Below are 14,719 nucleotides of genomic sequence, written 5' to 3'. Positions count from 1 at the left end.
TGCATCGACCTGTTTTGTTTGGGAGACGTACATCTTCGGGCTAGGGAGATGGAGCAGCAGTTACAACCAACACCTGCTTAACCAGCAAGAGGTCTCAAGATTAATTCCCATAGCCCATGAAAATGTCGGATGGGTATAGCCACAACCTGTGGTTCTCGCCTTAGGAGACAGTAGACCAGCGATCCCATGAGTGAGCTGCCTAACTAACTAGACTTTCCTTCAGGATGAGCTCTGGGTATGACTGAGAGACCCTGCCTCAAAAAATAAAATAGACGAGTAATTGAGAAAAAGACCCAAAATCAACCTTGGGCCTATACAGGCATGTGCACATGCATGTGTGAGCATTCACACATGCACACATGTAAACAAATATACATGTGTACACACAGCATCCACAGGGAAAAGGGGAGATGAAATGTACCTCTGTGGACACGTACTTTTTCATGTGCATGTTTTCATTAAAGTTATTTTTCCTCGTTTTAAATTTCTAAAATGAAAGATAATGTTAGCTATAACACATAGAAGTTTATTTTTTATGAATTTAAAAGAATCATTGGATTAGGTAGGATTTAAGCTCTCACCTTGATGAGTACATCTCTTCCGATTCTAAAGCCAGGAGAACAGAAATTCTTGCTACCTGTTCTTCCTTAGGGAACTAGTATTTCTCAGACCCTCTAGAATCTACAAGTCTCTACAGCCTCACCATGCAGTAGACCACCACTTAGTAAAACTATCTTACGCTGTTGATCTTCCTAGAAGCATTGGTTACAACTCCACCCTGTTCAGAATCCAGTCGCCACTATATCTTTGCTGCCCACAATTTGCAGCCTGCTCTCTTATTGTAAAGTAAGAATGATGAGGATGCCTTGTAAGGTGCAATGCAGAGCCAATGACTAATGCAGCATTATTTAAATGTGCTCACCATTCAGGAGACAGGACACAATCACCATATTGTGCCCATTGGTAGTTTAGCTAAGATAGTTCTTACCAAGAAAGCTTATAGGCAATGTTCTCAAAACAGACCAAGACTGTCTAACTATATATTATCAGAGGTTTAAACTTTGCTCCAATTGTGGACCCATTGAGTTAGATATATAAGAATAACCTATTACTCTACGGAACAAAAATAGTCAGAAAGAATGAAGATGGTCCAGGAGCAGTGGTTTCTCAACTCAAGAGCAGAAGACTTAAACTTTAGCCAGGAATGAAACCAGAATTGTGACAATGACCCAGCAACCATGTATGTTTCACAGCTGATGTGGTCTAGTGAGCAAGGAGCTCAAAACCACAGTCACGCTCAGCCCTGCACTGACAAAAGAAGAAAGGAAGTGGGGATTCAATCAAGTTTATAGAGAAGACAGAACTTTTCTCCCTTTCCCTTTGACTGGAAATGTCTTCAACAACACCCCTATACTTCTTTTTAAATGCAAAAAGAATAAGATGAAAGAACATAAGGATGCTTGTGTATCGAAGGTCAGAGCCAAAGACAAAAAAGATGTTCTCCTTTTCCTAAGAATAGATTCTAAGCAGAAAAGCGAGGCCGAGAACCGTGAATTCTCTGCGTTAGAAACATAATGCTGGGGAACAGACTCTACAGAAGTCACACAGAATTCATAGAGAAATACCAAAGGAGGTAATCATTAAAGTCATTACATTACTCAGGTGTAATTTCACTTGTAAAGAAAAAGGCACAGCGACCCCTTTATTTGACTTTTCCTCATTAACAGAAAGTAAAATCACTTCAGCTAGCATTACCTCCATAGCATGATGGGGCCTCCAGGGCTGATCTAACAGGATGATACATTAGACTTGTAGACTAATGTATGGAAACGATCATCCCCCTTAACAGCACTTGGATCTTCAATCAGGAAATTCAATTTTAGCTGCAAAACTATGTTTTGGCAAAAGTGCAATTGAACTCAGTGTACTTGTCACATTTCTAAATATACTCCGGTCACCATGACAACAGGGGAGACTGATGGATTGCTTAAAAGAGTACGGTATATTTAATTGTCAGCATTTTAAACTGACTCAGAAAAAAATGCTGTGTGATGGGTCTACTCACCATGGTTACTGCTGGCTACGTCCATAATAATAAAAGGTTCTTATACGCACATCACCAATGTGCGCAAAACGAACGTAAAAGTCAGAAGGGTTGGTATTTCTAACCACACTGAACATCCAACTAGAGGTATAGAAAGTGTTTGTTCCCAGCCGAGTACCACTCAAGAACCTCCCTCTGAGATCAGTCAGGTGAATCCAGAATCTTCATCTGTAACCAAAGGCAGAAAAGCAAGTCCTAGAACAGACCTTAACACCTGTTCCCCTACTAGACTAAAGAGAAGAAGAAAGTTGATGTCTTCTCCGGGATATACCTAGAATCAGTGATGACAGAGACTTTGTTTCCTGTAGACCTGTTTTGAAGTGGCATTCTCTTGGATTCAACCACTTCCTAACCACACACTTCCTAAGTGAAGGGAACTATGGTAGGAGATTTCCAACAAGCTAGGGGTATAGACGGAATAAGCAGACAGGGGCCCTGAAGGATCCTGAAGGATCTGACATCCTAAGACAAGAGGAAGGCAAAAATATAGATTAGCAATCTACTAATGAGAATGAAACAATCAAGGTCATTGAACATCTGTTTACTGGACAGAGTACAGGATACATGATAGAAAGTCCTCCTTGTTATAAAAGATTGCCAAGTGAAGAAAGCAAACAAAAACATCCCAATACTAATCACTCATTCAGATAACTATATGCATGTCACAGATTATGAAAATAAGGTGACAGGAAAAAAAAAATCAAGGGAACTCACGCTGCTTTAACTCAGAATTAGAAGTGAGAGTAAGCACATCTAGGGTCACACACATCACTGAAATGTTTCTAGACACAAGAAAATCCACTGTGTGTTCTCCAAGGGAAAGCTGTGTTAATACGATTCACTCAAAAATTTTAGGAGATCTCTCCCTGAGGTACAGAAAAAGGCCACAGCAGATCTACTGTCCTAGCTAAAATAATGGTGTAGGTGAACCGAAAAGGTCAGGAGATCCTTCACTATCTGGCAATACTCTGGGAAGATGGTAAGCATACACTGGCAAACACATGTGTTAGAAAAGGTTAGACAAACGCCCTGCAGCATCTGAGGAATCATGAGCCATGAGCCAACCATCAGGTCTGGATGAGGATTAATAAATGGCCTTCCCAGAAAGGCCCCAGGTTTTCTTACTGCTCTGTGGACCGTACTGAAAGACCTGCCTAAGAACGTCCAGAAGCCGACCACCATCAGAGTACTAAGGAACAGAGTTTAGATTACAGTAGTCACAAGCAGAGTCTGAAAAAAGAGAGGGAAGAGAAAAATCAAGAGATAGAGTAACAATTCAAAGCTAAAGGAAGAATTCTGTGAATAGAAATTATTACACTGTAGAAACATTGGTTTTGCACTCTAATGACACTTTATTACTACACAAGAATATATGTTCTATCTATCCAGTGCAGAATACTTTCACAATGAATATTTCATCTAGATAAAAGTCTAGAGCCATGGGAAATGGTTATGGTTATAGATAATAACAAAGACAACAGTCATTTGTTGATCGCCTATTTTCTGCCAGTTTTGTGTGCTGTCTTCTAATCTGAGAGGAACTTCACTTTTATTTAACAAATGGCAAACTGATGCTCACAGGCATTACATAACATCTGGAATCACATCTGTATCAGTCAGACTCCAGCATGCAACAAACACTAAAGGCATGAGCCTATCCTGCACTCTGCTGAGGACACTGAATTTAGGGGCCAATGACATGCTCACTTGGGAGACTTCTTAGCTTTAAAGCTGGGCTTCCTTTTTTCGTACCTGAGATTTTTAAAGACTACGCTTGATGAATTCTTATGCACAGACTTTAGTAGCAGTGGAGGGATGGGCTGAAGGCAGAGCTGCTGTGTTAGAGGAAGCTGAGGACCATTTCAGACCTAGAATATGGCTAGAGTATTGCACAGCCCGTTCTCTATTCCCATCAAGGCTGCTGAAGTCTCCATTCTACTGGCACAGGGCTCTTCCACGCCCCACGCTTGACTTCAAATTTTGTAACATTTTCTGACAAGAGATAATTGTGTCTCTACATAGTGGTGTATTTTCTACAAAGATATGAGAAAGGGACCCTCACTTTGGAAGATGCATGGAGAATGGCAAGAGATATTGACAAGATATCAGCACACAAGAAGGATGAACTTAAATGCTTCTCCCCAGCATAGGAAGTGGGTGAGAAATGAGCCACAAGATCTACTCTCTAGTCCCCCAGGCTGTGCTTTCCCAGGATGATTCAAAGGTATGGCTCCACAGGTCTGACAAAGGAGACATCTCAAGAAGATGAAAGGATGTTTTCATGTATGCTTTCTCCCATGCTCTTATTCTCTCTCTCTCTCTCTCTCTCTCTCTCTCTCTCTCTCTCTCTCTCTCTCTCTCTCTCTTTTATTTGTTCCTTCTCAAGTAATAACTATTAATTGTGCTATGTGGGCAGAACTGAGATGAGTCTACCGGGAAGCCAGCACAGATCCATCAAGTGCTTTTAGTGCAATCTTTTTAGAAGCAATTGCTTACCACATTTTCACTGTTCTTTTCCTCACAGCTAGAATTAAAGTGGATTTTACCACACAACCACTCCATTGCCCTTCCCTCCCTCCTCCAAAGTGAGAACAGAAGAGGGTTATTGGCCTGTGACCAGCAAAATCAGACATATGTTAAAAAAAAAAAAATCTATTAATTTAGTGTTTATAGATTCCATGTATGGGCATGAGACAGATATCCTATATACATTAAGGAATGGCAATGCTTTTGCAAGGAAATAGACACTGGCCAACTCAGACAGGTGAAGGACTGAATGCTCAGTGGCAAAGAGCAGTTTGCCTGCAGGGACAGTGCATGTAGCAAACAGGTCCTAGAAGCAAACAAAGGTCTTGAGTGTTGGAGCTCACAGGAACATCAGCACCTTCCACTCTGTTCTACAGGAAAGTGAAGGTTCAAATGCTACTGAAAGTGAGGCAATGGGGCTAAGGTAGATTCTGGAAGGATGGCCTCTGAATGAGACCACACTGCATCTAGTTTCTGAGTAGCCTTAGCTGTCCTGAAATCACAACAGTTCCTGAATTCAGTGACAAAAATAATGTTGTAGAAAACTTGGTCCCTCACCGAGTATTAGACTACACACTAAATAAAAAAGAGTCAAGCAAAGGTGCATGATGAAAGATCGAGGACCTCTAGCTCAGAGAACACTCGGCTCATTATACAGTGTAATAAAAATAAAATAACGAGAGGAAACATCGATTTAGTCTAAGATTAAGCTCACTCTTCCACTATCACCCCATATCCTCCGACAGATAGACATAAGAAAGGATCAAAGAACAGGAGAACAGGGACTAATCTAGACTGGAGGCTTTAGATCGAACATCTGAGCAGAGGTGAGAGCTTACATGTGCAGGCAGCATCCTCTTCTGTCTCCTTCACCCAGAGGGGATGTGAGACTATGTATTTTGAAAGATTCTTTATCAGGAGTGAGCTGACAGGGACACCTGATGAGAATAGTAATTAAATCAAAAAGTAAAAAAACACTTGCATCTATATTCTTTATTTTTGATAGTTGTCTTTTAAAAAACGAGTTACCTTCTCTAATGGTGGGCATTTCTCTTTCCCAGTACATATGGGGCAGCTTCACAAAATACTCTCCCTTGCAAAGTATGTTAGTTTATCAACCAGGCAGCTGGTTAGCAGCTGGTTACCTTGAATGCATGTGTGTGGACTTCTGGGCAGTGTTGAGGATCCTAGCAAGAGAAAAGTCTCAGTCCCTACTTTCAAAAAGCCAAAATCTGATCCCTGTGGCCAAGCACAAAATGTTGTGATTTTTTTTTAAGTCAGCAAGTTATGTTCTCAATTATGAAAATACCAAATGCCAGATTCATCTCCAGTCCAAGCAATAATATAAAAGCAGCCAATTCTCCTAAATCAGAATATTTTTAATGAAAATTATGACTGTTGAAGCTTTCCCTTCCGATGCCAATATGATTAGAACTCAGAATAAGAATACAGGTCACTTTCCTGTGCTCTGTATTCTCCCTAGGCTCTGACCAAGCACTGTTCAACAGACATAGAACACAAGACATAGATACCCATGATTTTGAAATCTCTAGTCACTTTTTAAAATGTTAAAATTTTATTTCGCAAATATATCTAAAATATCAGCCTTTAAACATGTAGCACTAGCCAGATTTCAAGGACTGAGGAAGAGCACATGGCAACAGTGGCTGTCATGCTGGACAGCACATCTCCAATTCTCTACTGCCTTCCCCTCCCAGTATAGAAGCAGAGTGCAGCATCTGTTGAAGATGAAGAGATAAACTTTATAATCGTTCTCACGATTCAATACAGTTTCCCTTATTGTAAACCTTAGTATCAAAAGCCTATAAGGCACTGTGATGGCAAATTGTCATGGTTACAAAATTGTTCCATGCCACATGTGAAGATGAGGAAAGCAAACAAGACCAAGGGGTGCAGACGAGGAGGCTGTCAGCCCACAGATACAGATAACATCGTGTTTGAGACTTGGGTTTTACCCTGAGGCCATTTGTGGCTTGAAACCATGGTGCTGATCCAGCTCGAATAGAGCTCTTTCTTCTTGTCAAGCCTCTGTGCATCCTTGAAAAACAGCACAACGTAGGAAAAGCTCAACAAAGGTATGAAGGCTCCATGCATTGAAACACTTAAAGTACTGTGAAAACCTGTTAAACACTTTACTTGGGGTCCCTGGATGAAGAAACTTCTATGCCATTGTCAAAACAGCACTGTCTCCATCACCCACCATCACGTCTTCAGGTCCTGTGGGATGAATGGTGGGCATCTATTAAGCTATAATTACCAAGGAATGGATGGCTACAGAAGTCAGTGTGAAAGTGAGATACCTCCCACTCCTTCTTATATTCCCTACTATACGCCATTCCACTGGAGACTCGTGTTTTTTACCAGACTCCAGTTCCTGTGCTATTCACTAAGTAGATACACACAAGCTCAAGACGACAATTCATCTCACCCATCACGTGGGCTGAGGATTGAGGATGGAAGACTACAAACACAAAGCTTCAACATGGCTTTTAGATAGGAATAATATATTCTATTGAGACTAGGAAGCCATGTGCTTTTGAGCCTTGGCTCTCCATTATGAGTCAATATGAACACTAGCTAGCCCATGAGTTGCAAAGGTGTCAAAATGTTGACAGTACAAGATAACAGTCTTCCACTGTACTATAAAAGAAAACAGAGCAAACATGGGTCACCCCGAAGACTCGCTGACATGAAACAAAAAAATCATCTTTTACTCAAAATATACAACTCATCTAATCATAAGAAGGCATTAAACAAACAATAATTGATAGGTTCTATGATGTGCCAGGCCTTGAAACACAGCACTTCTCAAGTCTCAAGGTCATAAAACAGAGGAAAAGCCTGTGTGCAGTTAAAGACATGATGAGAAGGTACAGAAGTCTTAATTGGATCCTTATACAAAAAATGCACAGTAAAAAAAAAAAAAAAAAAAAAAAAGGATAAACTTTGTAGTTTCATAGTCATGTTACACCATGTTCTGAGTTCCGATAAGCACGCCTTGGTCATGTGAGTTAATAGCATGAGAGAAAACTAGGGAGGCAGGCGCACGCTGTTTTGTGTCATAACTCATCAGCACCAACAGGGCAATATGACTGGGGTTGAACACACTCAGACCACCTCCAGACCAATGAAAATTCCCTCAGGCAAAGAGCAGGTGGGCTGAACAATAAAGGGTGTCACACAGAGTCAACTTGTGTTTTGTTTTTCTTATAAAAACTAAAAGCATGTCAACGATTCCCTGAAAATAGATAAAAGAATAGCTGAGTTAGTTTTTAAAATAAATAAATGGATGAGAAAAGCCAACATTGCCCCCATCACTATAAGAAAAAATTGATCATTGTAAACTTCTCATTTCTACTAATTAGTAAAATAGTTAATTGTTTGAGCTAGCAACAATCAAATAATCATCTTTCCATAGCGGCGCCACCTGGTATGGTACATAGAGGCCTGCAACCCCAGCTCTCAGAAGACTGAGGCAGGAGGATTCCTTTGAATCCAGACTAGGCTAAACAGTGAATGTCTCAGAAAACAAAGAACCATCTTTCCAAAACCTCATAAGAAGGTTTCAAAGAGCACATGGTGTCTTACTAAAAAGAACTTCTCAACAGAATAGAAAGACACTTAGGCAACAGATTGACAGATTTGCTGATATTCTGTTTGTCCAGCTGTTTTTGTCCCCACTGCAGAGGCTGTGAAACTATTAGCCCTACTTTGGGGGGAGGGGGAAGCCTTTTGAATGAATTAGAGGAATGTGTTTTCCAAAAATTTCCATGACAATTCACATTTTTACTCTTAAATTCAATTTACTTAACTCATAAAATTCAACCAAAAAGAAAGACAGAAAGACAGCCAGGAAAAGAAAAAAAAAGGAAAAAACTAATAGTCCACTATAATTCTGCATGTCAGTAGATATGAAGAATAAAAGCTAATACCATCCTAGCTGAGTTTACAAGCTAACGTATTCCAATAAATAAAAGAGTTTAGAAAGCAGTCTATTTTTTAGATCCCACTAAACTATAACCAAAATATCTACCTATGCACCAAATGGGCTTTTTAAATCCTATCAATAGAAAAATGTTTTCTCTTAGAGCGAGTGAGTGTCATAGAAATATCATAGAGCCCAAAACATTACAGATGAGCAGAGAAAACTATAATTTCTCCTTGCTAGTTTTTCCCCATTAGAAGCCCTTAGAACTTCCTTGAGTAATCAGACTTTGAATGAAAAGGCAGCCCCCCAAAATGTATTCAGACAGGGGAAGCCAAGCACTATGCAAATAGCAGGCAGTAAGGAGAGTCAATGAGGAGCTCTCCCAGCAGATTCTGGAACCAACTTCTGCCCTGCCTGGAGAGCATTCTTGGAGAAGGATCTTTTCTGAGGATGCTGTTTTCCCCACAGGCACCCTGTGTGTGTCTGCCTGTCCTCCCACACTCCAGATACACAGGTCCAAAGGCAGTGCTGTCGTTTTCCTAATTGCCTAATTGCTCGGGTTGCCTCCAGATCTTCATTCCACTAACACACATCCAGACTCCAGCCACCTGCTCCCTCCCTCCTCTTTCCCTCTTCATCAAGACTCTGCGTTCCTGAGTTCTGCTTTTCTCCTGCATACCAGCTCCTGTGGCTTTCTTTTTTCCTGAGTTCAAGATGGCAGTTCCATGACGAGCCTTTTAAAACAGTACTATGCCTATTTCTTTGGTTCTACCCTGACCCTACTCAGGATTGGTTTCATATAACAGTTGGCCTCCTGGTTCTCACACCTACACGCCTTGATTTTACTCCACTAAATATGACCTTAATCGGCTAAACTGGCAATAATGCAAAAAAAAATAGCTTTAATAACAATCCTTTTCATTAACGGTGTGTACTTAGTGACGCACTCCTTACATAGGAGTGATGTAATTGATTGTATTGTAATGTATGTATGATGTAATGTATTGATTCTAATACTCCTAATACACTGAATACAAAAGAACTGGAACCCATGTAGGACAAGAGGAGGCACAGGTTGCAGAGATTGGAAGGAGCCTGTACCAAGATCTTGCCAGGCATATTTGGCACTGCGGGAGCCTGATGCCAAATATTTTCCTCTGTGGTATAGCGTGTTCTCATCATAGCACACGTTGAGAGATGTACAATCACAGACACGAAGAAGACATGCTGATCATGGTAATCAACAAGCAACCTTTAATCTACACCAGAATTACACCAGTGTTTTAGGTGGACTTAGAAAAGAAGAAAAAACATTAAAGAAGAAGGAAAAAAAATTTTCCTCCAACTGATTATGATAGAGACGATTAGTGAAACTTGGAAGAAAAAAAAAAAAAACGTGGGTGTCCTGGAAGACTCATCATTGTCGTCATTATAATTTCTAATCATGCTGTGTGGGCAGGTGTCCCTATAGAAGAACCACCATTGGCACCCAGATTAGCAGCTTCATCAGGAGACTAGAATGGAAGCCTGCAATTCTTAGGCCTCAGAACCTACATCACAGATTCCCCTGTGCAATCAGCAAGCAGGCAGCTTGTGCCTTAGCAAAGACTGTTGGGTGTGCCAAAAGGAGTAAGGAGTGCCAAGTGTCTGTGAAAGTGCACAGTAGGGCAAGGTGCAGTAGCCTCCCCAGGAAACAGGAAGCAGATCACCAGCACCAAGGGCGCTCCCACACTCTAACTCACAGTGTCCTCCAATCAGTTGTTTTCTTAGCAATTTTCTTTTCACTGTCATCTGAAATTGAGTTTTGAACTAAAGCTGGTTTTTGAAAGAATCATGGGTAAAGATCAGGAAGAGAACTGGCCAGCAGCTGAAGTTCTGGTCCTTCCTGGCTCTGCAGGATTCCTCCCCTGGCACAGGATGGCGCTATCATTTTCTGTGATGAACTTGAGCCCCTGAAAGATTTGGATAAAGTGTTCAGATATAATGTGCCCAAGGTCACAAGAATCATCCTAATTTATGATCTCTGCGAGCCTCCCTGTCCCAGCATCCTGACTTTACTGACAAATTTTTCCCTCATGGGTTAATCTTTTAGAATGATTATCCAGGTTTATTTGACATAGGAGAAATTCTATTAGTAGAATTAAAAATAAATCTATTAATATGCTCTGAAGGAGGGATACAAAGCGTACCTAACATTACCTTCTGCCCTCACATTAGCAGTACCTAGAGAGAGTATCTGGGAGAGGAAGGAAGCACACATGCAACACACAGGAAGCAGCCCCAGTTCTAGCTATGCCTTGAGGATTTATCTATTTACATGGAAAATACTTCCTTCTCCTTGGATTTCTTTACGTTGATCGTTTTATTAGGAGAGATATCACAAAGGAGAAGAGATGCACAGGAGAAGGGGGAAGTTACTGACTTCTAGTTACTCCCAATGACCAAGTATCCAGAATCTTCAAATATCAAGTTTTAAGTTTGCTCTTTGCTTTTGTGCGTGCTTCGGGTGTGCGCCTGAGCCACGGCATGCACGTGGACGTCACAGGACAACGTGAAGGTCACAGGACAACTCTGTGGAGTCAATTCTGCCCTCCTTCCTTTCTGTGGGTTCTGGGAATCAAACTCAGATTACAAGCGTTTTTCACTAAGAGTCTTCACCCACTGAACCATCAAGCTAGCCTAAAAAACTCCAAAAAAAAATATTTTAGCATTTCAATAAATGAAGGTATCTAAAGAACATGAGAAGCGCTGTGGTGGCATAAGTCAAACAGACAAAGTCCCTACACTGTGTTCCCTGGAATCTGGATATCACTGAACTCTCCACAGCCAAGTAACCAAACAGAAAACACAAAATAATGAACAATACTAGTGCATTTAACCTCTAAGGAAGAGCTCAGAGGAAATGCTACACCTTATTAATATTAATTTAAAACCATAAATAGAGCTGGAGAAATTATTTCATTGGTAAAGTGTCAAGCATGAGGACCTAAGGTCAGGTCCCTAGAATTGAAGTAGGACACAGTGCTCCATAACCCAGCACTAGGACACAGTGCTCCATAACCCAGCACTAGGACACAGTGCTCCATAACCTCAGCATTAGGACACAGTGCTCCATAACCCAGCACTAGGACACAGTGCTCCATAACCCAGCACTAGGACACAGTGCTCCATAACCTCAGTACTAGGACACAGTGCTCCATAACCTCAGTACTAGGACACAGTGCTCCATAACCTCAGTATTAGGACACGGTGCTCCATAACCCAGGACTAGGACACAGTGTTCCATAACCCAGGACTAGGACACAGTGCTCCATAACCTCAGCATTAGGACACAGTGCTCCATAACCTCAGCACTAGGACACAGTGCTCCATAACCTCAGTACTAGGACACAGTGCTCCATAACCCAGCACTAGGACACAGTGCTCCATAACCTCAGTACTAGGACACAGTGCTCCATAACCTCAGTACTAGGACACAGTGCTCCATAACCCAGCACTAGGACACAGTGCTCCACAACCCAGGACTAGGACACAGTGCTCCATAACCCAGGACTAGGACACAGTGCTCCATAACCTCAGTACTAGGACACAGTACTCCATAACCCAGCACTAGGACACAGTGCTCCATAACCCAGCACTAGGACACAGTGCTCCATAACCCAGCACTAGATGGGAGGTTGCCAAGACAATCAGATCCCTGAAGGTCACAGGCCAAGCCGGTCTCAGCTAATGAATGGATCCAGATTCACTTGGAAAGCTTGTCTCAAAAAGTAAGGTGGTATAATACCAAGGAAAGATACCCTACGATCGCCTCTGCCCTCCAGATGCACACACACACACACACACACACACACAGAAGTACACACACTACCCACACACAGCACAGCATATACAACCAAAGTACCAAGAATCAGATATAAACTATATGAATTGAGAATCAAACCTAGACAATTTAAAAAAAAAAAAAACATACAAAATGAAAGCGGACAAAACAGGAGCTACTAAAACTTAAAAAGGAACACATGCATCAAAGCCGATAAAAACAAGGAAAAACCAAAGGAAAGGCAACATTTGAATTTTTAATAAACATTTAACTTTGGCTACATCAATCAAAAGGGGAAGCAGATAAATAAAACAAAAGGCTATAAACTATAACATTGTAAGATGAATATAAACAGATGCTAAGGAGGCATAAAGCAGCCTCAAGTACCAAAGTCTATATGATAAACTTGAAATAGATGGGTTTCCTAAAATCTAACAAGAGAGTCACAGAAAATACACATACCAAATCTATTTATAATAAGATATTAACTTTTTAAAGAGAATAAACCTACACAAACACACACATCACAAACACACATACACATAACAAGTTGACGTAGCTTCAGAGAGAATTCTATAATATTTTTGAAGAATAAGTTGTATGTATGAATATATTAAAATTAGTTTTAAAAACAGGAAACAAACCTTCATTAATTTACACTATTTTAAGCACTACACTGATGTTAAAACTTGAAAATGTTAATAAACGCATACTATTCACAGAAGAACACCCAAGCAATCTGACATAAAAATTAATGCAAAAATTACTAACTCCCAAAGTGTAGATACACGTACACGCACATGCACAAAATTTCTGACTAAATAGGAGCATATCATATTTAAAATTTTATTTATATATCACAGCAAATGTACAGAATAAAAAAATAGCCATTTTCTTGAAATATATGATTTCCATTTTTAAATGAAAAAAATCTAAAAAAGACTTAGATAGGCATTTCAGATCAGTTTCAGTTTTAAAATAAAAACTCCCAAAATAAGTGTGCATGCTTTTTAACATGATATATATGCCAGAAGGCACAATCACAATTAATAACGTTTCTACTGAAGTCAAATGCAATAGGATGTTTACTCTTAAGGCAAGCATCAGCATACTCTTCTAGAGACAGCAACATAATTAGAACAAACCTACAGCATTCTAAAGGTACAAAGAAAAAGGTAAATTAAGAGTTTGGAGCAGATGATGTAATAGCTCCAACATAAAGAGATCTACCTAAAAATATTCAAGTAAAATAAAAAATTGATAAAATGGCTTAGAAGAAAGTCAATGTACAAAAATTCAAGGCTTTACACATATGTACATATACATACATACATGCATACATACGTACAGTTAAATAGTAGAATGCATCATTTTAATTACAACAGGCAGAAATACCTAGGAAGGTAAACATGTAAAGAAACATTCAAGGTCTATGTGAAAAAATATGTACATGCTCCTGCGAACATACCAGATTTCAAGGGGACGGTGCTCAGCTATAAAACACTTGCGTAGCAATCATGTGACACTGGGCTCAATCCCTAGCATCCCAGAAAGATTTTTAACAACAGAAAAATAACTAACATCATGCACAGTTTTACATGGTTTCTGAGTAAGTGGAAAGCAATTCCCATAAAAGTATCAGCAGTGAATTATTTTTAGGACTAGACAAGTTCGTTCTAAAGTTCATGGAAAAATAAGCAAGGACTAAAAGCAAAAAATTCCTAGAAAAAATAACTGAAGAGTGTAAGGTGACCCCATCAGATACTAAAGTATATTATCCATCTGTAAAATGTGACTGTGGGGTGCAGAGGTGACAGCTGCCTGGGACAAAAGATTGAAACTGTCTTGCATACTTCCAAACATTAAGAGAGGGAATTTTTGGATCTAGAGAGGTGGCTCAGTAGTTCGGAGCACTGTCTATAATCCCAGAAGACTGGATCAGTTTCCAGCACTCACACAATGGCTCCAGTCTGTAACTCCACTTCCAGACACTCTCTTCTGCCCTGTTAAAATAAGTTTACATGTTTTAAACATAATATGTATGATCCATACATATTATGCATACATACGCATAGGCATACATACAGCAAAAATACTCATGTAGAATAAAAATAATTAATTCAAATTTAAAAATAAAAAATCATAAATATTTACACACTGAAGAATAAATATGAAGAAAACACGGCTTTTGTTTGCAAAGAACAGTTTGAGTTTATTTATGTGCATATCTGTGTGCCTGCATTAGCATGGGTGGTTTTGAGGCCAGAAAAGGACACTGAATCCCCTGGAACTGGGGTGACAGGTGATAAGCCACCTA

The 14,719-nt window shown here is 40.1% G+C and overlaps 1 protein-coding gene across 9 annotated transcripts in view; it reads right to left on the bottom strand.

The window, feature by feature from the left end:
- Lpp (LIM domain containing preferred translocation partner in lipoma) overlaps positions 1–14,719 on the bottom strand; it is a 597,622-nt gene that overhangs the window by 446,364 nt on the left and 136,539 nt on the right. For 2 of the 9 annotated variants that reach the window (XM_076942742.1, XM_076942740.1), the window contains exon 3: positions 14,359–14,405. The exons of the other annotated variants lie outside the window; for them this stretch is intronic. The gene's annotated coding sequence lies outside the window, so the exon portion shown is untranslated. The remainder of the gene's footprint in view (positions 1–14,358; positions 14,406–14,719) is intronic. 9 annotated transcript variants of the gene reach the window in all.

Source organism: Arvicanthis niloticus, chromosome 12 (assembly GCF_011762505.2).
Source record: "Arvicanthis niloticus isolate mArvNil1 chromosome 12, mArvNil1.pat.X, whole genome shotgun sequence".
NCBI lineage: Eukaryota > Metazoa > Chordata > Mammalia > Rodentia > Muridae > Arvicanthis > Arvicanthis niloticus.
The sequence above is the reverse complement of the archived record's forward strand: the minus strand, read 5'-3'. Positions and strand labels throughout refer to the sequence as shown.